The following is a 23,593-nucleotide window of genomic DNA, read 5'->3' on the forward strand; positions in this document are numbered from 1 at the left end:
AAAATTAAGATATTTTCTTTCCTTAATAAATTCTTTTACTTAATACTAAAGTCCATAATTTAGGTATACTATCATCCTAAATATCTACCTTTTCTTAATATAGGCAAATCATTACATCACTTCATACAGTTTATTAAAATAATTTTCAACCAAATACCAATTTAAAATCACACGATTCAATAATATACATATATAAATCCTTTAAATTTAGAATAAAACATATCTTTGGAAATAGAAAAATGTACTTATATAAATTATTTAAATTGATAAATAAAACACGTCTTTAAAATTTGAGAAATGTTATTTGAATAATTCATCATCACTTGAGTGTGATTTTTCTTGAGAATAGATATGTCAATTGAGTGTTATTTCAATGTTTGAAGGATCTATTTTTTTTGGAGGAGAGAGAATAAATATTAACTTTTTCTCTTTCTCACTTAAACTTCCAACTACCTCTTGAGTGACCATAGTTTAAGAGGAAAGGGAAATATTTTGACATCTCTTTTGTTCAAACTTTAAGTCACAACTTGAAAACAATGAACATTATCACTTAAACGACCATTAGACACTTGACAATAGTGTTTTGTTCATACTTTTAATGTTATCATTTGAGCATTGTTTGAATGACCAACCGAACAATCAAGTAGTATGTACAAATATAAATAAAACATAACAAGTATAAAACATATAACAACTTCTAAAACAATCTTCATCAACTCTTAACTATTAGCTTCATCATAAGGATATCAAAATAGGATACCAAAATAGAAAATCAAAACAAACATATCACAACTTTTACATAAATATTTTAGTTTTTCTTTGAACATCTAAAATAAAACATATATTATTTAATTTAATCAAATGCATTAGGATATTAATATCATTCTTAGTTCTATTCATCTAAATATTTAGATTAGTTTTTCTTATTTAGATATAAAAAAAATTACTTTTAAATTTATATAGTATTTTTTCTTAAAAAAATGGCTTTTCATGATAATTTAATTTAAATTCAAATAAATTATCATATGTTATCAATTATACAAATTATAAATAATCAGTATAAAAGATAAAGTAAAATAATAATAATAATTTAAAAAATACACCTAAATAAAAGTTAAAAGTTGTTATTGTAACATCCCCGGTTACAATTATATTATTTATTTAACATTCATCTATAATACTTATCATTATTATATTTACATACGTTTATACTTATTATTTTTAAAATTTTCAAAATAAACTTTTACTTATAAACATAAAAGTACATATATACATAAACATATCTAACAAAAGAAAAATATACAAAACATAGTAAAACCATTTTCTAATTCCTTAACCTACTTTTGTTGAGATTCTCCTGCATCATTCTCTATTCTCATGTAACATAAAATTTTAAACACAAACCACATGGGATAAGCCAAAATTTTAAAACAAAAATATATACATGTATAAATTCCATCATATACACACACTTCAATCATATCTCATATACTATAATGGATACAATTTCATTTCAAATATTAACATTTATTAGAACCAAACATTTAAATTTCAGCCCCACTGACTATCTCTCATGTCATAACTCAAAGACATTAATATCACAAATAATTGACTTTACTTATGGAAGACACATGCATTGATTTTGACTCAGAGATCTGCACTTCTCATACTACTTTCACTAGCCTCTCAAATACAACTACATCAATAGGAACTAAGTCCTCTCATATGAAAGGGTAAAATCCATATGACCTGGCAAACTAGTTCTTTTTCACACCATAAACTAAGTCATAAGAACCTCTATCGACTCTCATCACTTGATAATCTTTATTCATCTGATTTCAATATACAAGTAGAGTTAAGTTATCTCCTTTGTACTAATATCAAATTCAATACATATCCAGTATTCCTTTCCTTGAAAATAGTTATGTCTACATCGTACTTCATATCATATGCAAGCTATTTATGCATTTCAAATTTAATTCAAATGTCAATAATATGAAAACTTTGTCATGTCTTTATTCTATAAGATAAATCAACCATACATTTCATAATCTAATATAATCATACACTGAAAGATAAAAAAAAACCCTTTTTTTTGGTATAAAACTCATTCATACATATACATCCAACTCAATTTAAATGCTAATAAATTGAAATTTATCAACCATTACATTATAATGATGTTCAAAAGCAATATATTAATCGATTATGAGAATAAAGTGAAAGATAAACTAATTTTATAATTTAGATATAATTAAAAACATTTCTTCAAAGTTTAGAAAATACCCTCTCGCCCAACAAATTAAGTACATCTTGCAAATCGTCCAACCACCATTATGCTCATTCAGCCAAAGGCATCAGCACAAGCAACCACTTTTAGTCGTCCAACAAACAAAACGTTCTTCCAACAACTACTCCACTAGGAGTTTTTCATAAAAACATTTCACCCGAGAAATGGTTCACCTAGTGACTAAAACATTGGGATTGTTTATTTAAAAGGCTTGTCCAATGAATTTGGCTTACAGAGCGACCAAAGCTCTCAGGTTTTAATTGAATGAATTTTTTTCAACGAGTCTGCATAAAAATAAGTGTTTTTTTTTTTTGCAGAATATAATATGGATCCAGTGTAGTTCAAGATGTGTTTTTCAATTCATTTTCTACCTATCATAGAATAAAGTACTTCAAACTAACTTGAACTTGTTGTTCATGTCTAGTATTCTAACATAAAATTGATAAAAGCATACAACAATTCAAAATCATTCAAAAGTCAACAAGTTCATTTCAAGCTCAAATAAGATCAACACACAAACCCTCCATAAGACACACAAGAAGTTGATCATGTACATAGAAACCTAATAAATGATATGAACATATTCTTACGATCCTGAACTAGTAGAGACTCGTCTTAACTCTAAAAAAACTACATGCAACACATTTCCCCCAAGACATGCATAATTTCTCAAAACAAGAAAAAAGGGGTGGAGAGGAACTTACTCTTAAGAAAAAACTGATTAGATAAACTTGTTCAATTATTCACTATGATTCCTATGTTAAACTCTAATCTTTAAAAGGATGAAAAAATTGGTAAGATTCTTATGCTTCATTTGTATTTGTGATGACTTTTTACGGCAAGTGCACCGCGTTGTCAGAAGTAATAATGTCCCTAAGGACGGATATCGAACCCACAAGGAACAATTGAATATTCAAGTAAAAGATTCACTAAGTAATAAAAAAAATAATAAAAGTTTGTTGAGAGTTGTTATGATGGCAAGAATTAACAAGAAAACAAGTCAAAGAGTTTGTTGCTTCAAATGAAAAAATAGGGATTGAGTTTCATCTTTCTCACTCTTTTGTATTTTGATTAGCATGACAATATTGTGCCCTTTGATTGCTATTGATGCCCGTATAAAAATCATTTATATTGATTCCTCGCATATAAAAGTATTAAGATGCTTCCTAAATATCAATTTCTCGCATATTTATAAAAATAACTTATCGTTAAGATTAGACGTTGATATTAAAATTTCAAGTCTATTCCTAACACTCAAATATGTTAAGTATTATTGTTTAGGTTAGAACCATAAAAATACTTTCCAGTCAGATTTAAGATTTCAGATCAAGAATTTGAAGCAAAACAATAATACCAATAATCAATCGAGAACAAAATATTATATTCAGATATCACCTCAATACATAAGAGATTGAACATATTACTCCAAAAACCACAGGGTAAAATTAGTCACACATCTTCTTATACCTTATATTCTCCCAATTGGGTTACAAGTCACTCAATGGTTTTTTTCCTCTCAATCTTTTCCAATAGGGTTGAGCCTCAAGCCCCCTATTTAACCTAATTTGCTAAGGTTAAGTGACTTCTTGCATGGCGCTGATGGGCTTGTTTGGGTGAATAAAACATAAAAAGGCACAATGTGTCTATCACTATCTCTTTCAAGTGAGATATATCTCGCTCGAACGAGATGCTCTGATGCTGATTTGGGCCTTTTGTGCAGTTGTGCGTTCCAGGGCCTTCCAACTTTCTCCTTTTAGCTTATAATATTCCTCTTTAGCCCAATCATCTTCATTCTTCCCTAAAAACCTGAAATTAACACCAAATTTGGGAATAAAATGCTCGTATTCAAATAAAGATCATGAAATATGTAAAAAGATATAAATTCATAAATTAGGGATTATTTTATATTTATTTTAACAATTAATACTCATAATGTCTATATTTTAATATGAAATATTACTGAAATTAGGTACTTATCAATTTGGGTTGGGTGAATACTGTTCATCCAGATGGATTTGCGAGATTCGTTTCTATTTGGATCTAGTAATATGTGAAGAAAAGCGTGGAAAGGTGAAGAAATTGGAGAAAGCCTTCTTTACTCCTTAGGTAAGAATTGTAGAGAAATCCAACTTTATATCAGTTACACAAGTACCCCCTAAAAAAAATATAAAATAATTAATTATATTATCAAATAAAAATATTATATATATTTATAATAAAATAAAATATTATATATTTATAATAAAAATAAAATATTATATATATTTATAAAATTATTAATAATAATTAAATAATTTTCTTAAAGAATAATAATTTTATTTGAATCAAATATTTAATGATATAATTAATAAAAATAAAAAAATAAATTATTTATATAAAAAAATAAATTTATATAATAATAATATTAATTATAGAAAAATAAATATATAAATTAATTTTGTTTTATTATTATTATTATTATTCAAATATTTTTAAAGACTATGATAAATTTGTAAACTTGCATTTTATACCTTTTACAAAATTTAAAAATTCTTTCACAACTATTATAATACTCACAAATTTCAATAAACTTTCTTGAGAAATCCACTCTAATATACTCAAATCCAAACAACCTCACTTTCTTCACACTTTTGTCTCAGATCACTTCAAATTCACTTCCTCAAATCCTCTTTCCAATCCAAACATAACATTAAAGAGAAGACAAAAAAGAAAATGAAAGATATTTGAGAGAAATGATGATTCTTTTGAAATGAATATTGAATAACTAACTTTTATTTATTTACAAGCTTTTCCCTTTAATATTAAAATATTCAAACTCCATTCAATTATACCACTTCTATTTTTAAATAATTTTTAAGTCCTTACAACTATTATTAAGTATTATTATTGAGTTTAACAACTATTTGTCTTTATAAACTATGGGCTAAACCTGTTACATTCAACACTCTCCCTCAAGCTGGTGCATATAAATTATATGTGCCAAGCTTGTTACAAATGTAATCAATTCTAGGCTTCATAAAGATTTAGTGAAAATATCTTCTAATTGATCATTTGAATTAACATATTCAATCTTGATGTCTCTAGATACAATATTTTCTCGAATGTAATGACAATCAATCTCAATATGTTTGGTCCTTTCATGAAAGAAGGGATTTAAGCTAATATGAAGAGCAGTCTCATTATCACAAATGAGTGTCATTTGAATGACTTCTCAAAATTGCAATTATTTGAGTAACTGTTTAAGACAAATAAGCTCACAAGTAGTTGAAACCATAACTCTATATTCCGCTTCAACACTAGATCTTGCCACAAAAGTATAGGCATGAGGAAATAAAATAGAATGAGAAATTTTGTTCTCTAAACCAAAGATAGCATCACCCCAAAAACGTTAAGGAACGTCACCATGAAGTAACATAATACGAGTAGTTTCAAAAAGGTGTTTATTCTTGAGATCAACCACCCCATTTTGTTGAGGGGTATAAGCACATGAGGTTTGATGAAGAATGCCATAAGATTTCATAAAAGTGGTAGAAGAATGAGAAAGATACTCACGAGAATTATCATTGCGTAAGGTTTGAATTGAAACACCAAATTGATTTTTAATTTCGTTATAAAAATATTGAAATATAGAAAACAACTCAGAACGAGATTTCATTAAAGATAACCAAGTACATCTTGAATAATTATCAATAAAAGTAATAAATACTAAAACCCTAAATTACACTTAACACGACTTGATCCTCAAATGTCAGAGTGAACTAAGGAACAAGGGGATGAAGCACGTTGTGAGACACTACTAGGAAAAGAACTGAGACTATGTTTACCTAAATGACACGACACACAAGACAAACTAGACACTTTGGACAAACTTGGAACAAGGTGTTGCATCTTGAAAGACTAGGATGACCTAGCTGAGCATGAATAAGAGATGGAGAATCCATAACCGTGCCAACGTGTGCAAATGTTCGTAGGTGGTAAAATGAGACTCACATCCGATGCCAATCATCCATCCCGAACTTCGGTCCTGTAAACAAATAAAATCTTTGGTAAAAGAAATAACACAGTCAAGGGAACGTGTTAGAAGAATAATGGATAATAAGTTAAAGGGAGACCCAGGAAAATAAAGTACATTATTAATAGATAAAGACGGAAGAAGATGAATAGTAGGAACACCATGGAATGAGACCCTAGAGCCATTGATCATGTTAATGGTTGGTAAATAACCAGAGGTAGACAAAGAAGAGAAAAAATATATATTATCAGTAATATGATCGGTGCAATCTGAGTCGAGAACCCTAGGACCAAAAGAATTGGAGAGAGTAAGGCTAGCAAAAGGTGTACTTGAATGTGCAACAAAAGCAGTGGAACCAGAGTTTTAACGATCCTTATACCATTTAAGAAATCTATTGAAAATTGTAGGTTGACCTAATATATCATATGAAGTAGGGTCCATGGTAGAAGGTTGCACAAGAACATTTTGGGCAACCGCAACAGGTCTAGGAGGATGATCATGTAAGGCATAACACCAATCAATTTTATGACTAAGTTTGCCACAATGGTCACACTTGTGACGCCCTTTGCCCAACTTGGAAGGAAGAGTACGATCATAATGCTGAGAGATTAAAGCAGAAGAGTCATCAACTGGAAAAGGTATATTAGTGACGTGTTTACTTGGCACATGCAGCAGGGTAGAAAATGTGGAAGTAAAATTGGGAACAATAGGAGATCCCAAAATCTAATCACGGACATGAGAATAATCATCAGGAAGGCCATGTAAGCCCAATAACATGAAGAACTTGGACCGTTGCTCTAGTTCTTGAGTAGGAGTGGAGACAGGAGGCAATAATTCATTAAAATCATGAAGAAGAGCATGTAGTTTACCCAAATATTCAACCATTGTACCATCAAGACGTTTTGGAACAACAACGGTAAGGAGATTTTGACACACTCCATAAAGACGTTAAGTATCATTGGTGTATAATAATTTCGCCTATTCCCAAACTTATGAATACGTCTCAAAAACACAAAAATTTTGTTTAAAAGATGAGTGAATATTAGATTTAATAACAATACATAATTGAGCATCAATTTTCAACCAACAGGAAGCCTCATCTGCAGTAATAGTGTGAACACATTGGGTAAGATGATCAACATAATCTTGACTCTTAAGCCATAATTTAATATCTGAGGTCCAAGTGTCATAATTAGTTTTATCCAAATTGTCAATAAAAAGATGAACATTGACATAATTAGTATAGATGGATGGATTGGGCAAAGTGGCAACCTAGAAAGCCATAGACCTAGTTGCCAACGGCATAGTGGTAGGAGATGGATTGGGCCTAGTAGTAGGAGATGGATCCATAGATCTACATGTTATCAAATGGGTGACAATAGCGACAACAACAACGGCTTCAGCGAGATTCAGACAAAAAATCTGACGACGGCGACGACGAAGACTCCGACGAGATTATGGTCGCTGCTTCGATGACCGTGACGACTTCAATGGCGGCGATAGTGAGTGGCGATTAACGGTGAACAGTGGGTTCACCCAAAAAAAATTTATTCCTAACCCTAATCTTTAAAATAGTATCTAATTTAATAATATAACAATTAACTATTTTTTATTTTTAAAATATGTTTATATTTAATGATTGTATTGTAGTAGTGTGTATTTTTATTTTTTATATTATAATAAATAAATATATGTAGAATAGTTAAATATTAAATAAAAAAGGTTTTAAATAACAAAATAACTAGTATTAAATTTTAAAAATAAAAGAAAAATAAAATATCAAATAAAAATAAGGATATAAATAAAAAAATAATGAATATTATCTTAAATTTAAAATAAATATTAAAAATACTATCTCACTCCTCCTAACTACCGTGACTAACAAAGTATTTCATGTGCTCCACTCGTTCAGATAATTTAATTTGTGTAGTTAGCACCTTTTGAAGAGAGAGAACGGAGATTATTTCATCTTATATTGAATAGATTCCCTACCATATATTGGCCTAGGAAGAAGAAAAGACAAGTTTTAAATAAATTAAACATTATAGAGTTAAAAGTTTTATAATTAGAAAATCTGATTCTAAAATTTATTGACTCGAATATAATTCGCACATGTTTTTATTAATCTAATTTACGAATAAATTTTTTAAATTTTCAAAAATTGTTTAATGATTACTTCTCCTCAAACACATTTTCTTAAAACAAGAACAGGTGGCTTTTGTGCTCAGATCATGAACGAGTTCGTGGATGACAATGAAAGGCAATAATTGTGATGTACAATGATTTGTTTTATTTTTTTGCAAAAGTTAAATTTAAAAAATAATAATGGAATGAATGGTTGGAAATTAACTAACTTGATAATTGAATATTCAACTAATATCTCACCACTCAATATTGTCTTCCACACGTTAGAGGGGAGTACAATTAATTGAAAAGAATCTTGTTAGATAACTTCTCTCTATTGTCACACCACTTTCTTGTAATCTAATTAGTGACTTTCAAATTTTTTCATTTTATAACCATGATATAATATAGTGATTTATTGCAAATTGCTGTAGCATCCGTTATTTAATATTTTATATAAAGGCACGTTTTTAAGTGTATGATTTTATTAGTTCTAAATATTGTAATTTTTTAAGTGCTCAAAACGAACGTAAATAACAATACATCTAAATGTCACTTTATATGTTACGACGTCTGTATTGATTATTATTATAATAAATTTTGAAATATTTTATTTTATTTATATTTATTATAATTTAAGCATTAAATATTTTAAATTTTAATATTATAATTTTTAATATTTAATTAAACGTATTTTCATGATTTAATTGAACATGTTTTCATAATCTAATTAAACATGTTTTCATATAATTAACCTTGTTTTCATAAATTAATTCCATAATTTAGTTAAACTTATTCATAAATATACTAATAAAATAATTTGATAATAAATACACAAATTTATAATAAAAAAGTTATGATATATACACAAACTAATTGTATTGTCGAAAATACTTGGCAGACATCAGCGAGCACCTTGGGAACGACCTCTCAGCGGAGTTATTTCGTGGAATGTATCCTAAAAGTACCCTTGTCGAGTACCTGGAAAAAACCCACACTTGACATGTATGATGGTATTACAAACCAAGATGAATGCGTGGACGCCTATATAATGCAAGTTAGACTGCATACTACAGATGATGTGCTGTTGTGTCGGATATTCCTCCCCTCTCTTAAGGAGATGACTTTAAGTTGGTTTATTCGCTTGCCAACACATTCCATTGATTGTTTTGACACATTGGTGACAAAGTTTGGAGCGTAGTTTGTTAAAATTCGTCCACACAACCTCACATCCATTGCTTTGGTTAACATTCGACCATGTTGGCCACATATGAAAGCGTGCCGAGAGCACATTAAAGAACCTCTTAAGAAAGAATTTACCTAAGTGAATCTCTGCCGAGAACACGTTAAAGAACCACTCGGTTATGGAAGAAAAGTCAATTTACACAATAAGTAAAGTGTAAAAGAAGGAAAATGTTATGAAGGTCAAGCAAATTTCATTAAAAGATCGATAGATTGTCAGTTTACACATAATAGGGCACAAGTTTACAAAAAAACAAACACGTGTGCCTGGTAAAAAAGAAATAAAAGAAGATGACTAAGGGTCAACATTTATCCTATTGGCCCTGGGAGTCCTAAGAGGAGCCGAGACAACTTCTTGAGCACTTGGAATCTCCATAATGGTAATCAGTTGGCCCTGGTAGAAGTCCTTGCTCACATCGAACTTTCCCTCGTCCAAAGGAATGCTATAAATGCAAGCCACTTGTTGAAGAGCCTTCTGGAAGCCGAGCTCATGTTGGTCCAATATGTTGTCCTCGACAATCTCCAGGTCCTTCAACAACTTCTCAACCTTTTCCTCAGATCGGTAGTTCGAAAGGGTCATGTATGAAAGGCTTTCCTTAAGCCCTCGAATCTCCTCATCTGCCTTTGTGACCATATCCTTCCCCACCCTTTTGACTTCAACGCATAGACCCTTCCAATGATTCATCTTGGCCTCTAAGTGTTTGTTTCTAGCCAAGAGACTGTTATTTTCATCCAAGGCCGATTGGAGGGTAGCCGCTGACTCTTCCAGCTAGGAGCGAAGACTATCACTACAAAAAAAAAAGGTTTTAATAGAGGTTATTTAGTGGAGGTTAATATAACCTTAGGAATTGATTTAATTAATGGAGGTTTTTTCTAAAATCTCAACAAAATAACGGAGGTTTTTTAACCTTAGCTAAATTCCAAAGGTTTATTCTAAAACCTCAGTAAAATAACAGAGGTTTTTTTAACCTTTATTAATTTCCAAAGGTTTATTTTAAAATCTCCGCAAAATAACGAAGGTTTTTTTAATCTTCGTTAATTTCCAAAGGTTTATTTTAAAACCTCCACAAAATAACGAAGGTTTTTTTAACCTTTGTTAATTTACAAAGGTTTATTTTAAAACCTCCATAAAATAACAAAGATTTTTTTAACCTTCATTAATTTCCAAAGGTTTATTTTAAAACCTTCGTTAAATTCTAAATATTTATTCTAAAATCTCATCAAAATAATAGAGTTTTTTAATTTTTTTTAAGTGTCAAAAGTTTATTGTAAAACATCAATAAAATATTTTATATTTTCTCAATTCTTAATAAATAGATATAATTAAATTTTTTAGTGAGTTTAGCCTAAACTGGTATACATATTTAAATATGCTTTGAACTTAGGTCTTAGAGGTTGATTCATTAATTGAAGTTAGAAGGCACTTCATTAATTGAAATTATTATTCAATTCTTAAAGATTGTTTTTATGAATTTCAATAAGTAAAAATAAGTTGTGTGTGAAGTGACATTAACTTATCACATATATATATCATCATAATTTATTTTTTGGTTACATTTGCAGTATCAAATTTTGAAGAATCAGACACTGAAAACTATTCATTATAATAATATTTATAATAATATTAATAATAATATTTATAATAATATTAATAATAATATTTATAATAATATTTATAATAATATTTATAATAACATTAATAAAAATATTTATAATAATATTAATAATAATATTTATAATAATATTAATAATAATATTTCTAATAATAATATTTATAATAATATTAATAATAATATTTATAATAATATTTATAATAATATTAATAATAATATTAATAATAATATTAATAATAATATTTATAATAATATTAATAATAATATTAATAATAATATTTATAATAATATTAATAATAATATTTATAATAATATTAATAATAATATTTATAATAATATTAATAATAATATTTATAATAATATTAATAATAATATTTATAATAATATTAATAATAATATTTATAATAATATTAATAATAATATTTATAATAATAATAATAATATTTATAATAATAATAATATTAATAATAATATTTATACTAATATTAATAATAATATTTATACTAATATTAATAATAATATTTATACTAATATTAATAATAATGTTAATATAATAATAATATTAATAATAATGTTAATATAATAATAATATTAATAATAATGTTAATATAATAATAATATTAATAATAATGTTAATATAATATTAATATGTATAAATTATGTTAATAATAATAAGTATAATAAAAATGATAACATGACCAAAGAACTTCTTTGGTCTAGTGGTTAACTCTTCCTTGGTTATTGGAAGGTTTTGGGTTCAAATCCTGGTTGTGCGCTTTCTTTGTAATATTAATTGGTTGGTGGCTTGGGTTTTTATTTAACGGAGGTTATGAAACCTTTGGTGGTAAACCAACTTAATGGAAGTTCATAAGGTCGGAAGTCATGCGCGGACCAACAGGTATGCTCCATGCTCATATGAGTTTAGCGTTATCGTTACGCCGTCGTCCACTTGAAGGTTAATAAGTGCCTAATTTCAATCATATTTCATATAAAAATATAGGCATTTATGAGTATTAATTGCTAAAATATATATAATAATCCTTAATTTATGAATTTATACCTTTTTACATATTTTATGATCTTTATTTGAATAAGAACATTTGATTCCAAAATTTGGTGTTAATTTTCGGTTTTTAGGGAAGAATGGAGATGAATGAGCTAAAGAGGAATAATATAAGCTAAAAGGAGGCTTGAGGCACAACCCTAGTGTGCAAGATTGAGAGGAAAACACCGTTGAGTGACTTGTAACCCAATTGGGAGAATAGAAGGTGCTAGAAGATGTGTAACTAATTCTACCCTGTGAATTTAGGAGTAGTTTGTTCAATCTCTTATGTATTGAGGTGATATTTAAATATGATATAGTATTTTGTTCTTGATTGATTATTGGTACTGTTGTTTTGTTTCTAATGCTTGATCTAGAATCTTAAATCTGACTAGAAAGTATTTTTATGGTTCTGACCTAAACAATAATACTTAACATATTTGAGTGCTAGGAATAGACTTGAAATGTTTTTTGCTATCAACGTGTGAGCTTGATTCTAAGTTGTTTTTATAAATATGTGAGGAATCGATATTTAGGAAACATTCTTAATAATTTTATATGCGAGAAATCGATATAAATGAATTATACGGACATCAATTTCAATCAAAGAACATAATGTTACCATGCTAATCAAAATACATGAGAATGAGAAAGATGAAACGTAATCCCTATTTTGCCAATTGAAGCAACAACTCTTTGATTTGTTTTCTTGTTAATTCTTGTCATCATAACAATTCTCAAACACACTTTTATTATTCCGTTTTTATATTTAGCGAATCTTTTACTTGAATAGTCAATTGTTCCTTGTGGGAACGATATTTCTACTTAGGGACATATTATTACTTATGACAACGCGGTGCACTTGCGGTAAAAAGTCATCAAATGTGGTGGCCTATAAAGTTGGTTTTGTGATGCCGAGAAGAGCGACAACGATCCTTCCTGTGTATCGATCAGGTCATCGGGTGTGATGACGTGCACAAGAGAAAGGTGGGTGGTTAAGAAGTCAACATAGTCGCCAGGTGTTCTGCGGAGTACATAGTCGCCGTTTATGGAAGTGGCGTTCTGCGGAGTACATAGTCGCCGTTTACGGAAGTGGCGTTCTGCGGTATACATAATCGGTTGTCGCCGCTTTGTGCGTCACCGACGTGTTAGATAATGGAAGATCAGGTGGTCTGACATCGCCCGAGAGAGGCATCGCCCGAGGGATGCATCGCCAAGCAAAGGCATCGCCAAGCAAAGGCATCGCCAAGCAAAGACATCGCCCAAGAGGAATAGTCGCCAAAAGAAGTCGTCGCCAAGATAAGGCGTCGCCAAGAGAAGACATAGCCAAGCGGAGATATCGATGGTGTTACCCCCCGATGCCCATGGGTAGGAAAGAGTGTGGAGGGGGCGACACCGTGAGGAAGCCTTGGACCTTGATAGCTCAGAACAGTAACAACGAAAGGTGGCTTCAAGGCCATAAGTTCTAGTACCAGTAGGGGGTAAACCTGACTCGTGAAGTATCCACGCCACTGCTGGGAGACCCTGGGACAGATACGACCCATGAGAGGGCCATGACCAGGGGAGAACCACGTGCATGATATGAGAGAAAGGTAGATACACCCCCAGGGGGAGTGACTAGCGATTGGGAAGCATGAGTTGGCACCCAGAATGTCACCCCACGCGCCATAAGCACTTCGAGGAAAGAGGGCTCATAGTGGAATAACCCTAAGTTGGGTTGCGGCGCTGTGGGACCCTCTGCGCAGAATAACGATCAAGTCAGAAGGGCACGTGACGATGCACACGTGCTCATTAAAGGTTTCAGTGAAAGTTTGCCAAGGTACGCGTTAATTCAGTTAAGATTTGAACGTTGCAAGGAATATTTTTATACGCTTTCAATGCGCTTTAACGCGCATTAAACATGAAAGATGTATAAAAAGGGACCTTGGGGCATTTGAAGGGGATGAGAGTTTTAACCTAATTCTCGCAGTTTTACACAGAGCACAAACCCTAGTTGTTTTTGCTGCGCACCCACGGTGAGCACAAGGCAATTAGGGCAACACAGTTTTAGTCACTCAATTATTTCAGACCACCTTCAGAGCATTCGTTTACGGTGTTCCGATACGGAGGTGCGTCACCTTTGATGTTTCTCGCTAGCTGACTTGATCGTCGGAGTGCAAACGACCGCGAGGGCGCCCTTTTGTTCACTTCTTTTCAGGTACTCACTGACGGAGCAAAACGAAGGTGCCCTAGCTCGCGAGGACAAGCCACGCCCGAAGACGACCCCAGTCAACCGGCAGGAACATTGGCGCCCACCGTGGGGGCAGATATAAAACATCAGTCCCACCACACACGTTTTTCAGTTCCAGTTCTCAAAACCCAGATAAGTTAAGAGGGTTTCCAGAAAGCCATGACCACCAGACCTGCACGCGCCAAGATTGAAGAGAAGACCATGCAACAACTCATGGGCATGATGCAAGGGCTGCAGGAAGCAATGGCAGCGTTGAAAGCGGAGCAAGAGCGCATGCAGGCAGATCTCGCAGCTTCTCAGGCGAGAAACGATGAGCTCTACCGTGCCAACGAGGAGTTACGCCGTATATGACGCGATGTAGACGAGCCCGAGGCTGCCTCCCAACCTAGAGAATTCACAAAACCATTCTCACAGGCGATCCTAGAGACAACGATCCCCAACATGTTCACGGGGCCCAAGGTAACCTTCACAGGGATGGAGGATTCTGAGGCACACCTCACTGCGTTCCACACACAGATGATGTTGGTTGGCGGTTCTGATGTCGTAAGATGCAAGCTCTTCATGAGCACTTTGACTGGGATGGCTATGGATTGGTTCATCAGCCTCCCAGAGGGTCACATCACGTCTTTCGCACAACTCTCACGACTATTCAGAGAGCAGTATTTAGGCAACAGGGCCCCATCCCCAGTTTCGTACGACCTTTTTGACGTGAAGCAATACCAAGGGGAAACTTTGAAAGAGTACATAAGCCGCTTCGGAGCGCAGGTGGTAAAAGTGGGTACTACAGATGAGCCCATGATCGTGTACGCATTCAGGAAGGGGGTGTGTCCCGGGCCTTTTAGTGAATCGCTGATCAGGAGCCAACCCGTCACGTTTGCTGAAATCCGGCGACGTGCTGTGGCTCACATCGCTGCAGAGAGTGAAGTCTCTGAAAAGAGGAGAAACGTGGCTCCAGCTAAACCACGAGCTCAAACGAGGATTCAGCCGCAGCGAGTGATGGAGGCGGCACCTGGAAAGAAGGATCAGAGGGTGTATCACCCATATGACCCAAAGAAGAACAAGGGGAAAGGGCAAGGGAGGCCAAGGGAATCTAATCGCCCTCCCAGGTATGAGTTTGTGATGGGATTGACTGATCTTATTACCATCCCAAACATTGCTGTCAGGCTTAAAGTGCCTGAGGAAACGTCAGATAAGGTGTTGGGGCCAAAGCCAGATATGTGGTGCGAATTCCACAAAGGCTTTGGCCATTCCATTAACTCGTGCTTAGCCTTGGGACATCAACTCGCTGAGTTGGTGAAGTGCGGGTTTTTAAAGGATTATCTGCTCGAGAAGCGAACGGGTCAATCATTAGGGTCACAACCGGCGAGCAGTGAGGGACAACAGCACGAGGTACCCATTCACGGTGAGATCCACACTATAGCTGGTGGCTTCTCGGGTGGTGGGTGCAGGGTTAAAGCATTGTAAGTAGTGATTAACTTGAACAGTTTAAAGTAGTTTCAGTTAAAGCAGTTTTTCAAGGGGGCACTTTTTTTTCCTAAGGAGGGTTTTTAACGAGGCCACCCAATAAAAAAGGTTTCGAAGTTTATCAAAGTTTTCAACTGGCGATCGGAGGTGAAAGTTAAGTTTTAAGTCCTCATCGCCACCTGGAGATCGGAGGCACAAGTATAAAGTTTTTTAAGTTCTCATCGCCTTCCGGCGAGGAAAGATTAAAAAGTCCTACTCGCCGTGAGCGAGTGTAGGCGAGAAGAGATTAAAAAAACCTTCCTCGCCTCGAGCGAGTGTAGGCGAGAAGAGATTTAAAAGACCTTCCTCGCCCCGAGCGAGTGTAGGCGAGAAGAGATTAAAAAGACCTTCCTCGCCTCGAGCGAGTGTAGGCGAGAAAAGATTAAAGTCCTCCTCGCCTTGAGCGAGTACAGGCAAGAACAGATTACAAGACCTCTTTGCGTAAGCAAATTGAGGCAAGTTTGAAAGTCCTCAGTGCATCCAGGGGAGGAGGAGATGTAACCCCTGGGCAAGTTGAGGCATCAGGAAAAGTCTTTCTCACCCTCGAGTGAGTTTAGAGCAAGATGACAGGTATGCCCAGTATGAGTTAAAATCCGGGAGCATAGTCCTTGATCAGGGGTTAGGGGATTCCTTCGGGACGCCCCCTCCTCAAGTATGAACATCTAGCCCTGGTACCAGATATCAGTGAAAGTTGAAAATTCGGGCGCCTAGTCCTTGAGCAGGGGTTAAGGGATTCCTTCGGGACGCCCCCTCCTCAAGTATGAACAGCTAGCCCCGGTACCAGATATCAGTGAAAGTTGAAAATCCGGGCGCCTAATCCTTGATCAGGGGTTAAGGGATTCCTTCGGGACGCCCCCTCCTCAAGTATGAACAGCTAGCCCTGGTACCAGATATCAGTGAAAGTTGAAAATCCGGGCGCCTAGTCCTTGAGCAGGGGTTAAAGGATTCCTTCAGGACGCCCCCTCCTCAAGTATGAACAGCTAGCCCCGGTACCAGATATCAGTGAAAGTTGAAAATCCGGGCGCCTAGTCCTTGAGCAGGGGTTAAAAGATTCCTTCGGGACGCCCCCTCCTCAAGTATGAACAGCTAGCCCTCGGTACCAGATATCAGTACAAGTTAAAATCCGGGAGCCTAGTCCTTGAGCAGGGGTTAAAGGATTCCTTCAGGACGCCCCCTCCTCAAGTATGAACAGCTAGCCCCGGTACCAGATATCAGTACAAGTTAAAATCCGGGAGCCCAGTCCTTGTTTAGACCTCTCCATGGGCGTAGGCACCAGAGTGCGACCTTTGTCCCAAAGTATTTAGGCGCCCTGAGGACACCCAGAGCAGGTCCCTCCTTGAGTGTGGACACCTAGCAGAGGTAAGATAAGCCTTCCTCGCCCTTGAGCGACATTGAGGCACCAGAGACGAGCAGATAAGTCCTCCTCGCCTTTGAGCTATATTGAGGCCATAGTAGAGACCAAATCCTTCTTTGCCTTTAAGCAATGACGCGGTAAGCGACGCTTTCATGGGAAAGATTGCTCGCAGAGACAAAGGCCAAGTAAGTTTCTTGGTGGAGAGGCCAAAGGAAGGGTACGCATCACGACTTAAACGGGAAGAGTAAGAGAAGAGATCACGTGCTACCTTAAGAGTTAAAGTCGAACACAATGACAAGGAGTACCGAAGGTAACGCACGCGATATAGCAAAGAAAGCAGAAGCAGACGCAAGTATGCAAAGATAAAGCAAATAAACATTTAGGTAAGGATCAAGAGTTACAGTTACAGATAAAGTCCATGACAGATGTAAATTAAGCAAAGGGCAATCACATCATATACACATCAAAATGCCACGTGGACGATAGGGCGAGGCCTTAGTCTTTTTGCTGAAACAAGTTATCAGCTCAAGACTGGGGGCTTGTGTACCGATTAGGTCATCGGGTGTGATGACGTAGACAAGAGAAATGTGGGTGGTCAAGAAGTCAACATAGTCGCCGTTTACGGAAGTGGCGTTCTGCGGAGTACATAGTCGCCGTTTATGGAAGTGGCGTTCTGCGACATACATAATCGGTTGTCGCCGCTTTGTGCGTCACCGACGTGTTAGATAATGGAAGATCAGGTGGTCTGACATCGCCCAAGAGAGGCATCGCCCGAGGGAGGCATCGCCAAGCAAAGACATCGCCCAAGAGGAACATTCGCCAAAAGAAGGCGTCGCCAAGATAAGGCGTCGCCAAGAGAAGACATAGCCAAGCGGAGATATCGATGGTGTTACCCCCCGATGCCCATGGGTAGGAAAGAGTGTGGAGGGGGCGACACCGTGAGGAAGCCTTGGACCTTGATAGCTCAGAACAGTAACGACGAAAGGTGGCTTCAAGGCCATAAGTTCTAATACCAGTAGGGGGTAAACCTGACTCGTGAAGTATCCACGCTACTACTGGGAGATCCTGGGACAGATACGACCCATGAGAGGGCCATGACCAGGGGAGAACCACGTGCATGATACGAGAGAAAGGTAGATACACCCCCAAGGCGAGTGACTAGCGATTGGGGCGCATGAGTTGGCACCCAGAAAGTCACCCCACGCGCCAGAAGCACTTCGAGGAAAGAGGGCTCACACAGTGGAATAACCCTAAGTTGGGTTGCGGCGCTGTGGGACCCTCTGCGCAGAATAACGATCAAGTCAGAAGGGCACGTGACGATGCGCACGTGCTCATTAAAGGTTTCAGTGAAAGTTTGCCAAGGTACGCGTTAATTCAGTTAAGATTTGAACATTCCAAGGAATATTTTTATACGCTTTCAATGCGCTTTAACGCGCTTTAAACATGAGAGATGTATAAAAAGGGACCTTGGGGCATTTGAAGGGGAGGAGAGTGTTAACCTAATTCTCGCAGTTTTACACAGAGCACAAACGCTAGTTGTTTTTGCTGCGCACCCACGGTGAGCACAAGGCAATTAGGGCAACACAGTTTTGGTCACTCAATTATTTCTGACCACCTTCAGAGCATTCGTTTACGGTGTTCCGATACGGAGGTGTGTCACTTTTGATGTTTCTCGTTAGCTGACTTAATCGTCGGAGAGCAAACGGCCGCGAGGGCGCCCCTTTGTTCACTTCTTTTCAGGTACTCACAGACGGAGCAAAACGAAGGTGTCCTAGCTCGCGAGGACAAGCCACGCCCGAAGACGACCCCGGTCAACCGACGGGAACATCTGTACTTAGGGACATATTATTACTTATGACAACGCGGTGCACTTGCTGTAAAAAGTAATCAAAGGTGGTGGCCTATAAAGTTGGTTTTGTGATGCCGAGAAGAGCGACAACAATCCTTCCCATGATTTTCCTTTGATCTCTTTTTCGGATTGATGGGAGTTTAGGTGTTATCTTGTCATTATCACGAATATAGAAATATCAGCCTCTGCGGTAGGGGTGCCGGATCCGACTACTTTTTCGGTCCTCTAGGATTGTCAATGCATCCGACGCTCTTGGAAGTAGTCCTTATTCCCACCACCAGGTGTCAAGCCAACCATTATCCCTGCATACAATAAAATGTTAAGTCAACACCAAATTAAGAATAAGTCAAGATGAGTAAAAAAGCATACCGTCAACGTCAACGATTTTTTGGGGGGACAAATAGGCACGGACGAGAGGTCGAGTTGGAATCTTGCGGGAAAGCCCATCCAAAATTGATAACACTTAGGTCTTCCTCGATCATTTGGGACCTCGATCACATATGAAAGTGTGTCGGATCATTTTTCCAATAAAAGGGAAACCTGGAAGTATCGCCATCATAAAAAAACTGGCGGCCTTCCTCTTCAATCACGACCTTGAAGAAACTCCTTTTTGAAATTCTTATAAGATGTGGTGAAAGGAGTAAGGACGTTGGTTTTTTACTGACCGACTAAAGTTACCCAACTTATCTGGTCTCCCGACCTCGTACCAAAATAATGTAAAACAGATCTAGGGGTGGGCTTAAGTCTAAGCACGTTATAAAGCAACTGAAAGGCTTGCATCGCGGCCCAACTATTTGGATGTAGCCACGTTTAAGACGTGCCAAACCTCCATGCTGAAACTATCTAAAGGAAAGTGGACATGAATGTCCGAGATCAAGCAAGAATAGAAATAGAAAAAAATCTTTGGGTTCACTCCCTTTACCCAGACAAACAGTCTTATACTCTCTACATCTACGCAAGAATAATATCCCATCAGGGGTACCTTCTAAAAGAATATCTACACTATCGACAAAGGTTTGAAGCATGGATGGTTGTCGAAATTTCGAGAAAACCTCGCAGACACGGTTATCCACCCATGCGTAGTCGATCTTCCGGACCTCATCCCCCTCATATGCACCTAGGGAAGAAGAAAAGGACGCCACATACGCTATGTCGCTCCTACCTACAGGATCAACAACAACTCGAGAGGATTTGCCAATACTCTCGGTACCATCAGAAGTGGTACTAATATCTACCACCATTGGCCTTCTGATACAACCCAACTAGACAAGGTGATAAGTAAGGACACAACAGACACTTCACAATTAAGTCAGTCATCTCAACATCCAAAACAAGGCCCCACCAAACTTCAGAAGGACCTTAGTAGAAGAAGAACTGAACATAGGCCAAAGCATCAAATGTTCTTTCTTCTGGTCGTTTTAAAAGACAAGTTTATGTAAATAAATTGGGCTCACTTTAGGGGTGCAAAATAGAAGAATAAACTATATTAGGGTGTACTTAGTATAATATTGGGCTTGTGCCAAACCCATAAAAAAATCCTAGCTTTTAGAAGCCATTTCCAAAACTGCCCCTTGACCTACTTTCTAGAAGGCTTCTCACAAATCAAACCCATACCCCTCTATCTTGTTCTCCAAGACACTCTCTCCTATAAATAGAGTGTCTTTCCTCATGTATTTCACACATTGAATTTTGAAAGTAAAGAAACTCTGTCAAAGTCTTTAGTGAGTTCAGTCTCCTATTATCCTTGGGTCATATCTTGAGTGCACAACACCTCAAGGGGCGACTCTTCACCACTTATCTTGGTGTAGCCCATCCTCCAAGTGGCATGATTCATTACCTTCCTCCATAAGCTTTCTTTAACTTTACGTCTTTTTTGGGTTTCACACCATATGTTGCTTAAAACAAAAACTCATAAACAAAGTGCAACCCATAAAATGTGCAATCCTAAAATCAAATCACATCACCTTCCCCCACTCAGACCCCTCACGCAGAAGAAAACAAAGTGGTAATGAAAAGGGAAGACATGGTTACCTCTGAAGACTCTTCAACCCTACACCCAAAATTTTTATAAAAACACACACTCTCGACTCTCAAATTTTCAGAGCAATTTCACGGGTAAAATGTGAGAAATCAATCCCACCATCACTCATATTTATAGGTGGAGGAAGGGATGAATACTAACCGTCATACTCAATCTGAACCATTGGATCATTTTGGTGTCAACGATCCAGATCACCTAATCCTACACCTCTGATAGCATGTCACATCCACGCGCCTCGAATGCCACAATGAGCTTCTCCACTCAGCTTACGGGGCATCTAAACGATCACAAGGAGTCATAATTAGGTGGATATACCAGTCACGTGGCGTAACAACTAAACGCTTATCGTCTAACCGCTTATCATCCAGATAGACCCTGCGTAGAGTTCCTCTACTAGGGCCTGGTGTGCATATAGCCTAGGGGACGAGCATCTAGCTAAAGATAAAGCAATTTTTCTTTAAAACAAACTCTACGTGACACTAAAAAATCATTCCACTCAAGCCTGGGGGGCAAATGTAATACCAGATAGCCAAAATGGCTGAATTGTAGAGAAGGACGAATGAGTCACCTAATCCAAACAAAACCCATAAAACCTCATTTAACCGTAATAAAGCCAATTTATCTGTAAAGCATGATTAAGGCACAATTGGGACCTCTTTTGGACCAACGAGTGGGCCCTTGGCAGTTGAGGCTCATTCAAAAGGTATAAATACCAAAGGTAGCCAAGTGCGTGAGGTAATTTTTATTTCTCTCAACTCAAGTGCATATTGTACTCAGACTAACTTAATCGTCAGAGTGCCTTTGCAGGTTTCTCAATAATCATTCGGTAAAAAGGAAGACCTAATTGGAGACTACCACACCTGAAGACCGTGAAGACCAGAAGAAGAAGACAAAAGAAGCCACTCTAGAAGGTACCCGACTTTGTAAGAACACTAACTAGTGTTCTACATTTGACACAATACTAGACACATCTTAGTTTGTCTTGTTCCCTTTGCTTGATATCTTATAATGTTTTGGTTTGGTGATAGAGCGCCACTTCCAACATTAGGTGTCTGAAATAAATAAAAATATGTTGAAAATTATTCATTTTCAATTTTTATAAAATAAATGAAAATAATATTATAATAACATTTTAAGCATACTAATTTATACTCCAAATTTGGTGTCATTGCAGCAAAATGTTCCGGTACGTCTAGTCTAGAAGCAATGTAGACTAGCAATGTATGCATTTGATTTCTTACAAGATGCAAACTCACTTTCCATCTTCACTACCTTCTCTTCAATATTTGGTGAAGGTAGACTAGAGGAAGTGTAGTCATACTCCTTAACCTTTTTATGAATCTCTTGAATGCAAGACTAACACAAACTCCATGTAATAGTTCTTTAACCCAATCTAAATGCTTCTTACGTGATATGCTACCAACTCGATTATTTAAAAATATATCTAATACTGTTTCTAATTTTCCCAAAATGATAAGCTGTGGAAAATTTCATAACCTATAATAACAAACAAACAATAGGTAATGTAAGTTTTGAGAGGAATCCATCTTTACCATTATTCTCTAGTTGAACTCATGCAAAAAACACGTAATGATAGAGTATCTTATTTAAAGGTGAAAAAATGAAGTTCACACCTCAAAAGAAGATCACATACTAAATTCCTTACAAAATGCAAATTAATAAGTATTGCTAAATTGGGAAAATATAAATATAACAAAACAGTTACTAGTTCCCATGACACAAAGATGCCAGACATCAAACTTTGATCCAAGTAATTAGCTTAATATCTCCAGTTAAATATCTAATTAGGAAAAGAAAAAGAGAGGAATCCTGATTGAGCTCAGAACAAATTGTAACAATGACAACTAACAATAAGCACTGGATTGTAAAAGTTGATGATAAGAATCCTAGCAATGAAGGGTTTCAGTTTTAAATGTTGTTTCCGAACGGGGTTGGGGCTCAGAGAACTATTGAGACAATTTATTTTGCTTCCTTAGTCGGTTGGTTGGATAACACATCACTTCCTCTCCAAGAAAGCTCCTTCCTCTTCTCTACTCTTTCTAACTCTCAGTTTTCTCATAACCCAGACTCGGATAGTATCTGTAGAAGGCACTCTGATGCTCAAGTCAGTTTAGTATTTGACACTCGGTTGTTAGAGCACTGTATATGATGACGTACTTGGATCTTGGAATTTGTGTTATTGATATTATTTTAGTGGGCCAGATTAGGGAACTTGGGTCATGTTTAGAAATACATTACTTAGCTCTTGACTGCTTATTAGCCTCATTAATTT

General features: G+C 35.8%; 1 pseudogene; it reads right to left on the reverse strand.

Moving 5' to 3' along the window:
* Positions 1–6,615: 6,615 nt before the first annotated feature.
* On the reverse strand, positions 6,616–7,191 carry LOC150027597 (uncharacterized; annotated as a pseudogene).
* Positions 7,192–23,593: the final 16,402 nt, after the last annotated feature.

The sequence above is a fragment of the Phaseolus vulgaris genome, chromosome 5 (assembly GCF_051622355.1).
Source record: "Phaseolus vulgaris cultivar YP4 chromosome 5, ASM5162235v1, whole genome shotgun sequence".
Taxonomy (NCBI): domain Eukaryota; kingdom Viridiplantae; phylum Streptophyta; class Magnoliopsida; order Fabales; family Fabaceae; genus Phaseolus; species Phaseolus vulgaris.